The sequence below is a fragment of the Syngnathus floridae genome, chromosome 14, assembly GCF_059516105.1.
Source record: "Syngnathus floridae isolate MCC-2025c chromosome 14, RoL_Sflo_1.0, whole genome shotgun sequence".
In the NCBI taxonomy this organism is placed as follows: domain Eukaryota; kingdom Metazoa; phylum Chordata; class Actinopteri; order Syngnathiformes; family Syngnathidae; genus Syngnathus; species Syngnathus floridae.
Window position 1 is genome coordinate 1,119,014 of NC_142426.1, and position 14,522 is coordinate 1,133,535.

The 14,522-nt window shown below is 46.4% G+C and overlaps 2 non-coding genes and 2 pseudogenes across 2 annotated transcripts; 2 read left to right on the top strand and 2 right to left on the bottom strand.

The window, feature by feature from the left end:
* The first annotated feature begins 6,096 nt into the window (after window positions 1-6,096).
* LOC148386883 (U2 spliceosomal RNA) lies at window positions 6,097-6,268 on the top strand (annotated as a pseudogene).
* An 804-nt stretch (window positions 6,269-7,072) lies between these two features.
* On the top strand, window positions 7,073-7,238 carry LOC148386884 (U2 spliceosomal RNA; annotated as a pseudogene).
* A 2,729-nt stretch (window positions 7,239-9,967) lies between these two features.
* On the bottom strand, window positions 9,968-10,079 carry LOC148386885 (U5 spliceosomal RNA). Its single transcript, XR_015862878.1, has one exon. It is a non-coding gene; the product is annotated as a U5 spliceosomal RNA (small nuclear RNA).
* Window positions 10,080-10,873: 794 nt separating this feature from the next.
* On the bottom strand, window positions 10,874-11,030 carry LOC148386886 (U1 spliceosomal RNA). The gene has a single exon (XR_015862876.1). It is a non-coding gene; the product is annotated as a U1 spliceosomal RNA (small nuclear RNA).
* Window positions 11,031-14,522: the final 3,492 nt, after the last annotated feature.

Sequence of the window (14,522 nt, forward strand, 5' to 3'; positions counted from 1 at the left end):
AAATTCTTGTTCAAACACTGATTTGTTCGAGAACGGGGACATTCGAAAACCGAGGATCCACTGTACAACAATTTAAAACCAACCTTTGACGAGAATGGGATGTGAACCCAGGTGTGCAGAGCACAATGGATTACCATTCCATCGCCATAACCTCTCGGCCACCTCGTCTTGTGTTGACAAGTCACGGTATGTACGTTGTGCCAAGACACTTTGTGAAGATAATGAAAATCCAACTAGGATGTAATTTGAAATGATGAGTGGAGAGCACAATGGAGTAGCAACCCATCGCCTAAATATCTCAGCCATCGCATCTCATGCATGAGTTTTATGGGCGACATATGTTATGTACGGTTTAGTATAAGCCGCAAGGTAAAATGATATGATACTTTAGATGTGAAACGAAGAAGAGCTAAGCCACAAAAGAAGTGACACTGTCAAAAAAGAAAAACATTTTTGTCTCACCCTAAATCTTTGGGATCATCGGATTTGCAGAGTTCGATAGTTCCACCAACATTTTAACATCAACATTATTTCATGGTTTGCCTGGGTGTCCTGGCTGAAGATCCTAAATAAAAGACCCTAAACTTATTGTGATTGGATATCGGTCATGATCGTATAGCGTTGTTGCCGTAGCATCCCCGGAACGAATCTGGGTCATGGCGTAATTAAATTACTTTGCTGAATTTGTCCGTTGTTCACTGTTGCCAATCAGCCTTCTGTTGAACACAAGCTTTCAGACATTACGTCCACCTACGTTTTAACATCAACTTTATTTTATAAAGTTCTTCCTAATTCATCTTGGCGAAACTCCCTAAGGCGTTCCCATCTTTTTTAGGCCTGACTGCCACGAGGCAGCAGTAGACACACAATTATGACCCTGAAAGGTCACGCCCAAACCGACTATGATATTAATCAGAATTCATTAATCACTGAAATCCAGTCCTCAGGTCCATGTCATATTCGCTATCAATCGGAATGTAACGAAGCTGTTTCTACCCAGTCACGAACTGGGGACTTTTCGCGTGTTGGGCAAACGTGATAATCACACTATGGAAACATCTGCTACAGTGGTGCACCTTACTTACTGGCCCAAAGCTCAGTGGCCTAGTAGTAGAGTGTCCGCCCCGAGACTGGAAGGTTGTGCGTTCAAACCCCGGCCGGGTCATACCAAGCACTATAAAAATGGGACCCATTGCCTCCCTGCTTGGCACTCAGCATTGGGGGTCGGAATCGGGGGGTTAGATCACCAAATGATTCCCGAGCGCGGCACAGCTGCTGCTCACTGCTCCCCTCTCCCCCAGGGGATGGATCAAAATCACATGGGGATGGGTTAAATGCAGAGGAAAAATTTTACCACACCCAGATGTGTGTGTGACGATGATCATTGGGACAAAGGGTCCCTCATTCATTCACATGTACGGTGAAACCTCCCCAAATCCCCACTCAAACATGCAAAGCATACTATTCGACATGAAAGCAAATCCATTTGTATCATATAAGGACTTTTGACTTGTGATCTGGTGCTCCCTCTGTGGTGTTTGTAGGTTCTCCATGTGCCTACGTAGGTTTTCCCTGGGTTTTCCTCCCACATCACAAAAACATGCTTGGTCAGCCGATTTAGTAATCCAAATTGCCCATAGGTGTGGTGCAAGTGCGAATGATTGTTTGTCTCTGTGTGCCCTGTGATTGGCTGGCAACCAGTTACAACGTGTCCCCCGCCTACTGCCCGATGTCTGCTGGGAAAGGCTCCAGCACGCCTGCGACCCCCCACGGTACAGATAATGAACGGAAAGGATGGAAGTGAATGGGGATCAAATTAGGGCCTGAAGAGGGAGCAACAGCAATGTGCAGATACTCTTATTAGTTTATACAAACATATATACTTCATCATATCAATCAATGTGTAAATAATTTACCCAAACATAGTTGCTCAATCAGAGCACAGACACAGCACACAGAGCTTTGTGACTTTCACTTACACATAGGCAGTGAGCACAGACACGGTACACAGAGCTCAGTTAAGTTCCATGACACATAATCACAAAACATTTAGTAAATAACAGGATATTCAGGTGATAACAGAACAGACCTTATCCTTCCCTCCCATTCCCTTCCTTGTTCCTGCTTTTGGTCAGTATAAAGCCTTCTGATCTGGAGTGTGACCTTGTTGTTTCTTCTGCTGAAATGCCTTGTGCACTGACCGCCATTAAACAACCTAATATCTGTTACAAAAACTTTTACTCCACATTTTTGTTTTCCTTGCTTAACGATGGACATCTTGAACAAAACACAACAGGCCGTTTTAGCTATGATATTCACAGCCTCGGCTTGGCAAACTGAGCTTCAATTCCCCGACACGAAGTTTAAAATCAAAAGGATCATAAGACTTGTTTCCAACCAGGGACCTGCAGCGTGTGAGGTGAATGTGATAACCACTACACCATGGAAACTGCGCTGATACACATAGCCTTTTGAAGAGCCTGGCAAAAGTTAGACAAAAGTGCGAAACCTGGTTTTCACCCAGTCTCAAATCAGGTACCCTTTAGCGAAACAACTTGGTCTGGGCTCGGCAAATCGGGCTTCAATTCCCCGGCGCGGGGTTTATTTCTTTGTATGAAAAAATTGCTTTTGTTGGCACAGTTTTGAAAAGCAAATCAAAAAGTTCATAAGTGCCTGCTTTCTTCCTCACTCACTTTTGTTGAACTTTTGCCGGGCTTCTCAAAATGCTTTGGACGTCACAGCAATTTCCATTGCGTAGTGGTCATCATGTTCTTCTAAGATGCGAAACAACCCCTGTTTGAGACAGGGTGGAAACAACGCTTTCTAAATGTATTTGTCAGTGTTGTCTGCTTTGCAAAGTGTGCCAGGGACACCTCTGCAAATGTGAGCCAGAAGCTCTCTGAGTCAGCAACAGCCAGGTGTGCGACACTCCGCTAAAATGCTCCCCTGACCACGTGTAGGGCGAAACCAGCCTCTGATCTGTGTTTCCATTTTTTTTTTACCTTCAACTGTCAAGCCAACTCTTTCCTTCTTGGCTTGGCCAGCTGACCCACTCCAAAACTGCCTCCGGTTCATCCATCCAAGAAGACATTCAGTGAGTGAAACTTATCAGGGTACAACCTACTGGAGCCTAATCTGTTGGTTCATGGTCACCCCTTATGAACGTTAAAACCTTTTCATGCCCATATTGCTTATTTCGAGTTGCTTTTATTGTTCATCTTGTCATTCGATGATATTCTCATTCTTGGCTATCCTTTCACCATAGTTGGTTTATTTTTTATGTATCCATTATAATTTCAATGTAGATTTGGCAAATAATGTCCACATTATACAGCTGCATTGGGTATTGTTTGTCTGTGTGTGTGTGTGTGTGTGTGTGTGTGTGTGTGTGTGTGTGTGTGTGTGTGTGTGTGTGTGTGTGTGTGTGTGTGTGTGTATGTGTGTGTGTGTGTGTGTGTGTGTGTGTGTGTGTGTGTGTGTGTGTGTGTGTCTATTCCATGGTGTAATGGTTAGCACGCTGGACTCTGAATCCAGTAACCTGAGTTTTAAATTTCAGTGGGACCTCAAATATTTGGTCATGTAGTATTTGATAAAGTAATCACATGTTCTCCGAGTTACAATGTCAACTGGTGGAACTTACTTTAGATCTTGGATGGTTTTAAAGCTAATGCTCTTCTGGATTACTGAGTAATCGGTTGAGACCGGCGTAACCCTACGACAGCTTCCTGCTTATCTGGCCGGTGCTGACGGGTCCCTCGCCTTGGCCTCGCAGCCTTGTGCTCGTCGGAAGCAACGACCTTCGCCGTGCTAGCCCCGTGGTGACCATCTGCACGTGCCCCGACTGGGTGCCCAGGGAGCTGCTCACACGTTTGCCTGTTTTGTGATGTTTTCACCAATTCACGACCACTGTCCTTTGGGCGCCGTTGAACTGGACTGCCCTTACACCTGTTTATGGACCCCGTGGAGTTTTTTCTGTGTGTTTTGGGGTGTTCTCCGATATTGAGGGGTGCTGGTTGGCAACTGTTACATGTTTTTCTTTGTCTTTTTGCTTTGGTTTGCTGTGATATCTTTGTGGCGCCGTTGTGCGGTGCCTTATGAGAGCCTATTGAGTTGCGCTCATGCCATCTGTGTGTCTTTTGTGTACCCACTCTGTGGTATGGGTTCTGCTGGGGCCTGAATTTCCCCACCCCCGGATCAATAAATACATGTTCAATCAATCAATCAATCAATCAATCAATCAATCAATGTTTGCATGCTGTGATTGTGAGCACTCTGAATCTAGCAATACAAGTTCAAGTCTTGGTGGAACTTCCAATTTGTAGTCATTTACGTACATGGAACAAAAATTAGAAAATTCCAATTCAGTACGTTGTGTACAGCCCTATGAGTGTGTAAGCCCTGCCTCCACTACTTTTGTCAATTTTGTAAAATGAGCGCCTTAGTTAGTGCATTGTGCTCAGAAAAATTATGCTCCTCCTTCTGTCATTGCTAGGGTTCTATGGTGTAATGGTGAGCACTCTGGACTCTGAATCCTGTGATCCGAGTTCAAGTCTCCGTGGGACCTCAAATAATTTGTCATTTAGCTGGGAAAAATTTGCAGATGGCAGCAGCTTGTGTGCTGCCCCATGAAATTGTATGCTTCCCTACACCTGAGGGTTCCATGAGCGCTCTCGAGTCTGAATCCAGTGATCTCAGTTCTAGTCTCAGTTGGACCTCAAGTCTTTGGTCATATACAGTGATATGCAAAAGTTTGGGCACCCCTGATCAATTTCAAGATTTTCTTCATAAATCCTTGGCTGTTCGGATCAGCAATTTAAGTTAAATATATCATATAGCAGACACACACAGTGATATTTGAGAAGTGAAATGAAGTTTATAGGAGTTACAGATTTGTCAAGAAGAATCGTCCAATATACCTTCAACCAGAATCCACACTCTCATTGGAAGCTATAGGACGTGTTTAGAGCAGTGGTTCTTAACCTTGTTGGAGGTACCGACTGCCACCAGTTTCATATGCGCAATCACCGAACCCCTCGTTAGTGAAAAAAAAAATACATATACTTATGCCTCATAAACTGTATGCATTAAGGATTGGCCGACTTCCATGCAGCACAACCAATGTGTAGAAAATATTATGCGCGCGAAATTTCTTCTCAAAAGCATGACTTGAAAGAAGGTCCAAAGCAGACACACTCCAAATAGCAGAGGATGGTTTCGATTCATCGACCTCTAGGTTATGGGCCCTGCACGCTCCCGCTGTGCCACTCTGCTTCTCAGTGCTAGAAGTTCTTCAAGTCCTCTAATCGGCAAACAAGCATTCGGTTCCAACTCGCAACTGGATTCTGATTGTCACTCATATTGTTCATTACATTATGAACAAAGCTCAGTCGGGCAGCACTAACCTGAATGCTGGTGGAGAAACCAACTTTTTATCCACTTTCATGTTTTAATAGACTTGCCAACAAAATTCAATGTTGGAACTGCAGCTGGTAAGTAGTGTGGCTGAGCGGTCTAAGGTGCTGGATTTAGACTCCAGTCTCTCCTAAGGCGTCGGTTCAAATCCTCTGTGAGTTCCGTACTATTCTTCTGGCCCAACTCTTTTCGGTGCAGCCGTTGTACATATGATGACCCTGGAAAGTTCACGGCGAATTATCAATCTTTGCCTTTCATGTTCATCGGGACTACCCTTTTAATAGGTACCTACACTGTGTAGTTGGATAGAGACTGCTGAAACGGGACACATATATGCCTCGTGAACTTCATGCATTCCTGCGAGTGAAGAAGAGTGAACAAATAAGTCGGCAGGTTCCTGCTCTTATACTACTCTGGCCGCCTTCCTGCAAGGAGGCGACTCTGCCAAGCCTGTGTGATAATGTGTGACCTTGTCGTCTTAACCAAGAGCGACTTCTACATATGTGCAAAGGTTGTCATAGAGTAGAGAAAGCTATTAAAGCAAGAGAAGGGTTACAGCGATATAATGGCATAGCTCAAGCTACCTAGCTAATCACATGTGCCAAAGACGCCTATTCTATTAAACCGTTGGTGAAAATGGGTAGACGGGGAAGCCTTTAAGCGAGTCCGTCACTCGTATACTCCATCGCTTCTTGGCCTTTTGGCTAAGATCAAGTGTAGTATCTGTTCTTGGGTTTGGGGGATTAAGAGAGCTGACCATAGAAGAGAGAATTTTAACCATAAAAGTGATGATTTTACCCTTCCTTTTACTAATCAGTTCTGTTTTCATCCCAACAAGGAAGGTGCTTTAAGAGTTGGACCGAGCCGTTTTTTACTTCATCTGGAAATCCAAGTCGGAGGGACTGAAGAGGGACACCATGAAGAAAAAGAAAAAAAACGGAGGAGAAGGAGTGCCGGACTTAAACCTCTTCCTCGGAAGCAGCACCTGCAAAGTGCGCTTGTTACACCAAATGCACCGAAAAGCCAAGCAATGACACGATTCCGGATGGGCTCATACCTTCGGAAACTAAAGCTAATACCCACCGACCAAAGAATTCCTGTGTCTTTTAACCTGTACCTTCTTATTCCTTAGTCAAGAAGTTTTTGAAGAACTTTAAATTAGAGCAAGAAAATTGTGAAATTTTAACAAATCACAGGTCTATGATCTCTGTCGTACAGGAGCGGGAAGTGGTGTGTCCAGTGCGCGGGCTTGCATTCAGCGAGCCCACAACAGTTTGGCACAACGTCAACCACCCTGCCCTCTCGAAACAAACTTCGGGACCTGTTATGGGTGGTGGCCCATGATGTCCTCTAAGTCAGGTCTGTTGTTCACTCCCGGGGCATGTCAGCGCTCTCAACGTGCCCCCAACCTGGCTGTGGTGCCCAGGAGTCGGTGTGGCAACTGCTCTGGTAGTGCAGGGCTGCTGTAGACTTGTAGGCGACCTGCAATTCCCGGCAAGGGAAGCGCTGTATGCAGACCTTGTACTCTATGGGGTGAGCGCGTTGAAAATCAAGCAAGAAGGCTTTCCAAAGCAGCGGCTCACCTTTGCTGCCATCAAAGACACCATGTGGACTTCCAGAAACTTGCTGGTAAGGAGGTACAGACAGAACCCCCCCCCCCCCCCCCCCCCCGTTCTTGTTCTTATCAGTTTAATATCTGATATTTCCCTTATCCGGGGTCACATATTAAAGTATTTTTTGGAATTGGGTGATGGAATAGGGACTTGCCCCGTCCACTGCATGCATCGACCTGGTATTGCAGTACCTCCAGGAACGGTGCACCCCCTCTACGGGCCAAATCAATAGTTCATATGTTAGAAAACCATTTCAATCCGTTCGCTGCATTCTTACAGGGTTAAGCAGGCAATTTTGACTTGATAGGGTCTGATCTAAATGTAAGATGTTGGGATTTGAGGCTTTCCCACCAATTGGTTTGCAAATAGGTTCATTTCTTGAGGCTTCATGTGCACACAAACCCCCTTGCTGATCTAAATTACATTTACCTTTATATTTTGCTTCATGTAGCCTGATCTAAATGAATAAAACTTCTCTCTGTATGGGCATTCACGTGTAACATTGAAGGAGGTGGACGTGTGTTTCAATATGTAAATAAATACCATTGTTGTCGATTAAGAAGCTAAAAGTTGATGGAACACATTTTTTTTTTGTAGGGCTGCTGTGTTTTAACAAGGAAAGACTGATGTGCTTATGGATGAATATGACTTGTACCTGTGATTGTGCTTGTAAACAGTAAAGAGGAGTGCTTTTGCAATTGAGAGGGTTGGTTATTGGTTTTTATTCAAAAACAATATTGTTTGCCAAATTACAATAGGCTGACATGTCCCCATTCAAATGGGTACGACCAGAAATTAAACTGCATTGATAAACGAGGCCCCTTTGTTAGTCGTCACCTTACCGTGGTGGAGGGGTTTGCGCGCCCCAATGATCCTCTGACCCATGTTGTCTGGGGCTCCATGACCCTGGTAGGGTCATCCATGGCAAATGGATCCTAGGTGAGGGGCCAGACAAAGCACGGCTCTCACAAGCCCCTTATGAAGAAAAACATAAATGGATTCCGTTTTCCCTTGCCCGGACTCGGGTCACCGATGCCCCCCTCTGGAGCCAGGCCTGGAGGCGGGGCTCGAAGGCGAACATCTGTTGGCCGGGCCTTCGCCCATGGGGCCCGGCCGAACACAGCCCGAAAAGGAAACATGGGTCCCCCTTCCCATGGGCTCACCACCTGTGGGAGGGGCCAAAGGGGTCGGGTGCAGTGTAAGCTGGGCGGCGGCCAAAGGCAGGGACCTTGGCGGACCGATCCCTGGCTGTAGAAGCTGGGTCTTGGGACATGGTAGGTCACCTCTCTGGCTGAACAGGAACCCGAGCTAGTGTGCGAGGCAGAAAAGTTCCGACTAGACATAGTCTGACTCCCCTCCACACACAGTTTGGGTTCCAGTACAAGGCCTCTCGAGAGGGGCTGGACTCTCTTCCACTCTGGAGTTGCCCAGGGTGAGAGGGGTCAAGCAGGTGTGGGTATACTTATTGCACTCCGGCTGGGCGCCTGCACATTGGAGTTCACCCCGGTGAATGAGTGACAACCCTAACCCTAACCCTCCGCCTTCGGGTGGGGGGATGGGCCCTGACTGTTGTTTATGTCTATGCTGGCCGTGGAACAGTGGACCAGCTCTACACCCTTGGCAGGATCCTTGAGGGGGCATGGGAGTTCCCCAACCAGTCCACATGTGTTTTGTGGACTTGGAGAAGGTGTTTGACCGTGTCCCTCGGGAAGTTCTGTGGAGGGTGCTTCGGGAGTACGGGGTGCTGAGCCAACTGATAAGTGTAGTTTGGTCCCTGTATCACCTATGCCAGAGTTTGGTCCGCATATCCGGCAGTAAGACGGATTCGTTCCCAGTGAGGGTTTTACTCCGCCAAGGCTGCCCTATGTCACTGATTCTGTTCATAACTTTTATGGACAGAATTTCTAGGTGCAGCGGAGGCGTTGAGGGCGTCCGGTTTGGGGACCTCACCATTGCATCTCTGCTTTTTGCAGACGACGTGGTGCTGTTGGCTTCTTCAAGCCGTGATCTCCAGCTCTCACTGGGGCGGTTTGCAGCCGAGTGTGAAGTGGTCGGGATGAGGGTCAGCACCTCCAAATCCGAGGCCATGGTCCTCGGTCTGAAAAGGGTGGGATGCCCTCTCCGGATCGGGGATGAGATCCTGCCCCAAGTGGAGGAGTTCAAGTATCTTGTGGTCTCTTTCACAAGTGAGGGGAGGATAGAGTGTGAGATCGACAGGCGGATCGGTGCAGCATCGGGAGTAATGCAGACCGGTCCGTCGTGGTAAAGAGAGAGCTGAGCCAAAAGGCAAAGCTCTCATTTTACCGGTCGATCTACGCTCCTACCCTCACCTATGGGCACGAGCTTTGGGTCGTGACCGATAGAACGAGATCCCGAATACAAGCGGCAGAAATGAGTTTCCTCCGCAGGGTGTCCGGGCTCTCCCTTAGAGATAAGGTGAGAAGCTCGGTCATCCGGGAGGGACTCGGAGTAGATTCGCTGCTTCTTCACGTTGAGAGGAGCCAGATGAGGTGGCTCGGGCATCTCATCAGGATGCCTCCAGGACGCTTCCCTGGGGAAGTGTTCCGGGCATGTCCCACCGGTAGGAGACTTCGCGGCTGAACCAGGACGTGCTGGAGAGATGATGTCTCTCGGCTGCCCTGGGAACGCCTTGGGATCCCCCGGGATAAGCTGGATGAAGTGGCTGGGGAGAGGGAAGTCTGGGAGTACCTCCTAAACCTGCTGCCCCCGCGACCCAACCCGTATAAGCGGAATAGGATGGATAAATGGATGGATGATGAACGAGGGTTTAAACGGGATTGTCCGCACTTGGCATAATTTTTCTGTTTATGTGAACATGTTCACATATGTGTCGGAATGAATTATGTGACCGTATGACGGTTGCACAGAGTATGATATAGGCAGGTATCCGTTGCGATATTGATATTTTAACAGAGAAAGAACGCTCCACTTTCGCAGAGCATCAACAAATTGAGACGTACTCTTATCGTTCCTCTCCACGGAAATCTTTTGTAAAAGGCGAAAGTTTTATTCGATCTGAAGAGAAACAAGTGATCTGATAATCTGGGTCAAAATTGTTGATATATTTACTATACTTACAAGGACTCAACCTAAATAGAAGGTTTAAACAAGTATTTTGTGTTCATTAATGTCTTTTTTACTTCAAACATTGTTGGCACACAGGATTGTAGGTACCTGATCGAACACTGACGGCGCTCGTTCTTTCAAACAGCGTCACCTATCGATTGGGCGTCTATTTTGAGTATTGAAGGTAAAAGCAGTTGTATGTCTGGGTACGTGTACTTTTGGTATGAGAGAACGGGAAATTATCCCATCTCTGTGTTTTATTTGAAAATTTGTAATTTCATAACTTTATTCAACGCAAATCGTGAAACAAAATACGATCGTAATTTCTCAAATGATTTCTCAAACTTCAGAAATGCTCTATATCTCTCTTGTACCGCAAATAATTGAGGCTTTTGACGTTGCTGGCATGGTTTGGAGTGTAATTCACCTCCACTGCGATGGTGGCGTTGGATATTTGACATTTGAATATAAATCTGTCATTTTACTTTAGAAAGTTGTTTTCTTGAAATCCATACTTGTGATGTATGAGGAACAACAATCGGGCGCATTCTTAAAAAGACAGACCTCCAGTCGAAAAAAAGGTTTTGATATGTTCATATCATATAGCGAGTCGGGAACGTGGTAATTAAATATTATTTTGCATTTACTAATTTGGTTAATACACTTTACAGTTAATAACATGCTCAAAAGTGTTCAGTGTGTCACGGCATCGCAGACCGTGTGCGTACTACTGCGCGTAATTTTTTTTTAATCGGAAAGACCAGTGGAGAGCGCGAACGCAGTCCCCCACTACCAGAAATAATGCAGTCAAGATTCCCACATTTGGGGAATTCGCAGAGGTCAGCAAGACCAATGGCTGAGCCTCACCCTGGGTGAACCACCTTCTTGATCATGGCGTCTCCCCTGCCAGGTAAGTATGAACTGAACAAGTTGCTGGGCCGACGTCTTTACCGCACACGCCATCTTCAGTCACGGGCTTAATTGCTAAAATCGTGTGGCAAACATACACACTCAGTGGATGAAACAGGATAAGTAGAACTGTTTAAATAGTACCTTTGGTCATTACCAAACCAAAGCATTATAAATTAAGTAAAAAATAGATTAAGAAACACTACTATCATGCTTTGCTTCTTTTTCTACCATTCATTGCCCCTACCCCCACGCCTTTGCTCACCTCCTTTTTCTTAGTAGCCAACTAGAGGTGATGGCAGCAACCTTAACAAACCATAAACCATTTCTTAACAAGAATTGTGATTGAACTCAACCAACCTGTGTAAGTCTAAATTCCGTTTCGGTGTCTTAGTCTTTTCCTAAAACTGAAAAAATAAAACGAGCACACGGTGAGTAAATTGGATAACAGGTGATTGGCTATGGCTTTTGCCGTGAGGCGCGGATTGTGGACCAAAATCCAACAAATGGTGACCATCCGACGTGATTTCTTCAGAAGGGAAAGTGCATGCTCCAGGAAAAATTCTTCCTTCTCCGCTCTTGCTCAACAATTTTTTTTTTCAATAAAACCTCCCAGTTCAGCAATATTGTGAAGTGAAAGCAGAGTAAAATTAAAAATGAATAATTTTAGCTCTATATATTTATGATTGTATGGATGATTTCTTTTTGAAAAGAGAAAGGTGGTGAGGACTTTGTCTGATCAGTGAAGGGTGCTCACACCGCTGGAACTTGTGGGATGCCAATGCCTAGCACATGGGCACCGGAGTGGCTTCAATAGTAGACGCTTAGGGACTTTTTACTGTTGCCTAAGGTCAGGGTCGATTAAATCGGCCAGGCCAACAATACGAGTCAGGGACTCATGAAAGAAAAAAAAAAAAAAGGTGAAGGCATCACTGATATAGCAGGACGGATGCCTGGCGACCTCAATCGTGGGACCTTAGAGACTTATATTGTTGCCTAGGGCGAAGGGTAACTGGGTTAAACAGGTCGCTACATAATTGTTGAAGTGTGCTTATGTTGACATTGCATGGAAAGCAGGCTTGGCTGTCAGATGGGACAGCAACGCAGCTGGAGTCAAAGTCAAAGTTAGAGTCAAAGTCTGCTTTATTGTCAATTTCTTCACATGCCAAGACACACAAAGAGATCCAAATTACGTTCCCACTATCCCACGGTGACAAGACATAGTTCACAATGTTCACATACAAGTAAACAACACAAGAAAATAAAACAAGAAAGCACAAACAATGAATAAATATGAGTGATGAATAAATAATAAATGAACAAATAACACAATAAATAAGTACAGGATGCTACGCAGAAGGGGGGAGAGAGTACAGGATCCTAACAGCCTGGAGAATGAAGCTGTTGGTGAGTCTGGCGGTGCTGAAGCGCAGACTCCTGTATCGCTTCCCAGAGGGCAGAAGATCAAACAAAGCGTGAGCGGGGTGACTCACATCACTCACAATCGTGGTCGCCTTGTGGGCGAGATGGGAGGTGTGAATGCCCTTCAGGGAGGGGAGTGAAGCACCAATAATCTTACCAGCTGTGTTCACTATGCGCTGCAGGGCCTTCATATTGTATGCAGTGCAGCTACCACCCCAGACAGCGGTACAACTGGAGAGGACACTCTCAATGGTGCCACGGTAGAATGTAGTCATGACGGACGGAGGAGCAGTTGCTCGCCTGAGTTTCCGCAGGAAGTACAGGCGGCGCTTAGCTTTCTTCGCCGGTGACGCGGTGTTGGCGGACCAAGAGAGGTCCTCACTGATGTGCACCCCCAGGAATCTGGTGCTGCTCACCCTCTCCACCACAGCACTGTCGATGGTCAGCGGCAGGTGTTGGGTGTGACCCTTCCGGAAGTCAACAACAATTTCCTTGGTCTTGTTGATGTTCAGCAGGAGGTTGTTGTCCCTGCACCACGCGGTCAGAAGGTCAACCTCCAACCTGTCCTGAGTCTCGTCGCCCTTGGTGATGAGACCCACCAGAGTCGTGTCGTCAGCAAACTTCACTATGCGGTTGTCGCTGTAGGACGCAGTGCAGTCATGCGTCAGCAGGGTGAAGAACAGCAGACTGAGCACACAGCCTTGGGGGGCCCCCGTGTTCAGCGTGATGCTGGCGGAGATTTTGTCGCCACCACGTACCACCTGAGGCCTCTGACAGAGGAAGTCCAGTAGGCAGTTGCAGAGGTAGGTACTGAGGCCCAGCTTGTCGAGTTTGCAGATGAGTCGTTGTGGCACAATGGTGTTGAAGGCAGAACTGAAGTCCACAAACAGCAATATCACATACCTCTCCCATCTTCTCTCCAGGTGGGAGAGGGCAGAGCAGATGGCATCCTCAGAGGACAGTTCGGCTCGATACGCAAACTGGAAGGGGTCTATGGTGGGGGGGAGAATGGATCTGATGTGCTCCATGACAAGCCGCTCAAAGCACTTCATGATGATGGGCGTCAGTGCCACAGGGCGGTAGTCATTGAAGCAGGACGGAGCAGGCTTCTTCGGCACAGGTAAGATAGTGGCAGCCTTGAAACACGAAGGGACGATGGCCTGCTGCAAGGAAATATTAAAGATGTCCGTGAAGACCCCAGCGCAGTCCTTCAGCGCTCGACCTGATATGTTGTCAGGGCCCGCCGCCTTACGGGTGTTGATAGTGGCAAGCGCCCGACTCACGCTGTCAGCAGAGAGGCACAGGGGCTGCTCGTGTGGAGGGGGAGTGGTCTTCAGCAGGCAAGCGTCCGAGCGTCGAAGCGAGCATATCTTTTATATGGTTTGAATACTGCTGGGGCCTGAATATCCCCACCCTCTGGATCAATAAGGTTTCAATCAATCAATAAACTACTATATACCAAATAACTAACATAAATACCAAGTTTACAGTACCATGGACAAGATACGTGGAATTTCACCCTCAACTATTATAAATTCAGCTTGCACAGCAAATGTTAAGTACATTATCAGGGTTCAGTGAGGATTGAAGTCAGAACCCCTTGTTTAGTAGACCAGTACCCTAACTACTGAGCTACAAGGCCTGTTCTATGGCTGTTACTAATAAACTATAAACTATTCATGTACAATATTGTGAAATTTAATCAGGATGTGTCACAAATCAAAAGGCGCGTTTAACTCCCATGCTACTATTCTGCGAGCAAGCATAGCTAGATAGCTGGGCCAAGTTTGAGAACCATTTAGTGTGCCCGAACCTTATAGCTGGTTGAAGCGCTGGTCTTGATAAGCAGGATCAAGTCCTGATTTTGATACTTCTATATGGACAAGTTTGAATGTGACAATAGCCATGCCTAATGAGCAAAAGGACAAGGTGTGTCCTTTCATCAAAAAAGATGTGGCCAAAGATTCTCTCAGAAGGGACATTTAAAAACACATGTAAGAACACACACAGGTGAGAAACCTTTTTCCTGCTCAGTTTGTGGCCATAGATTCTCTCAGAACTTTGGTAGATTGGATCGAG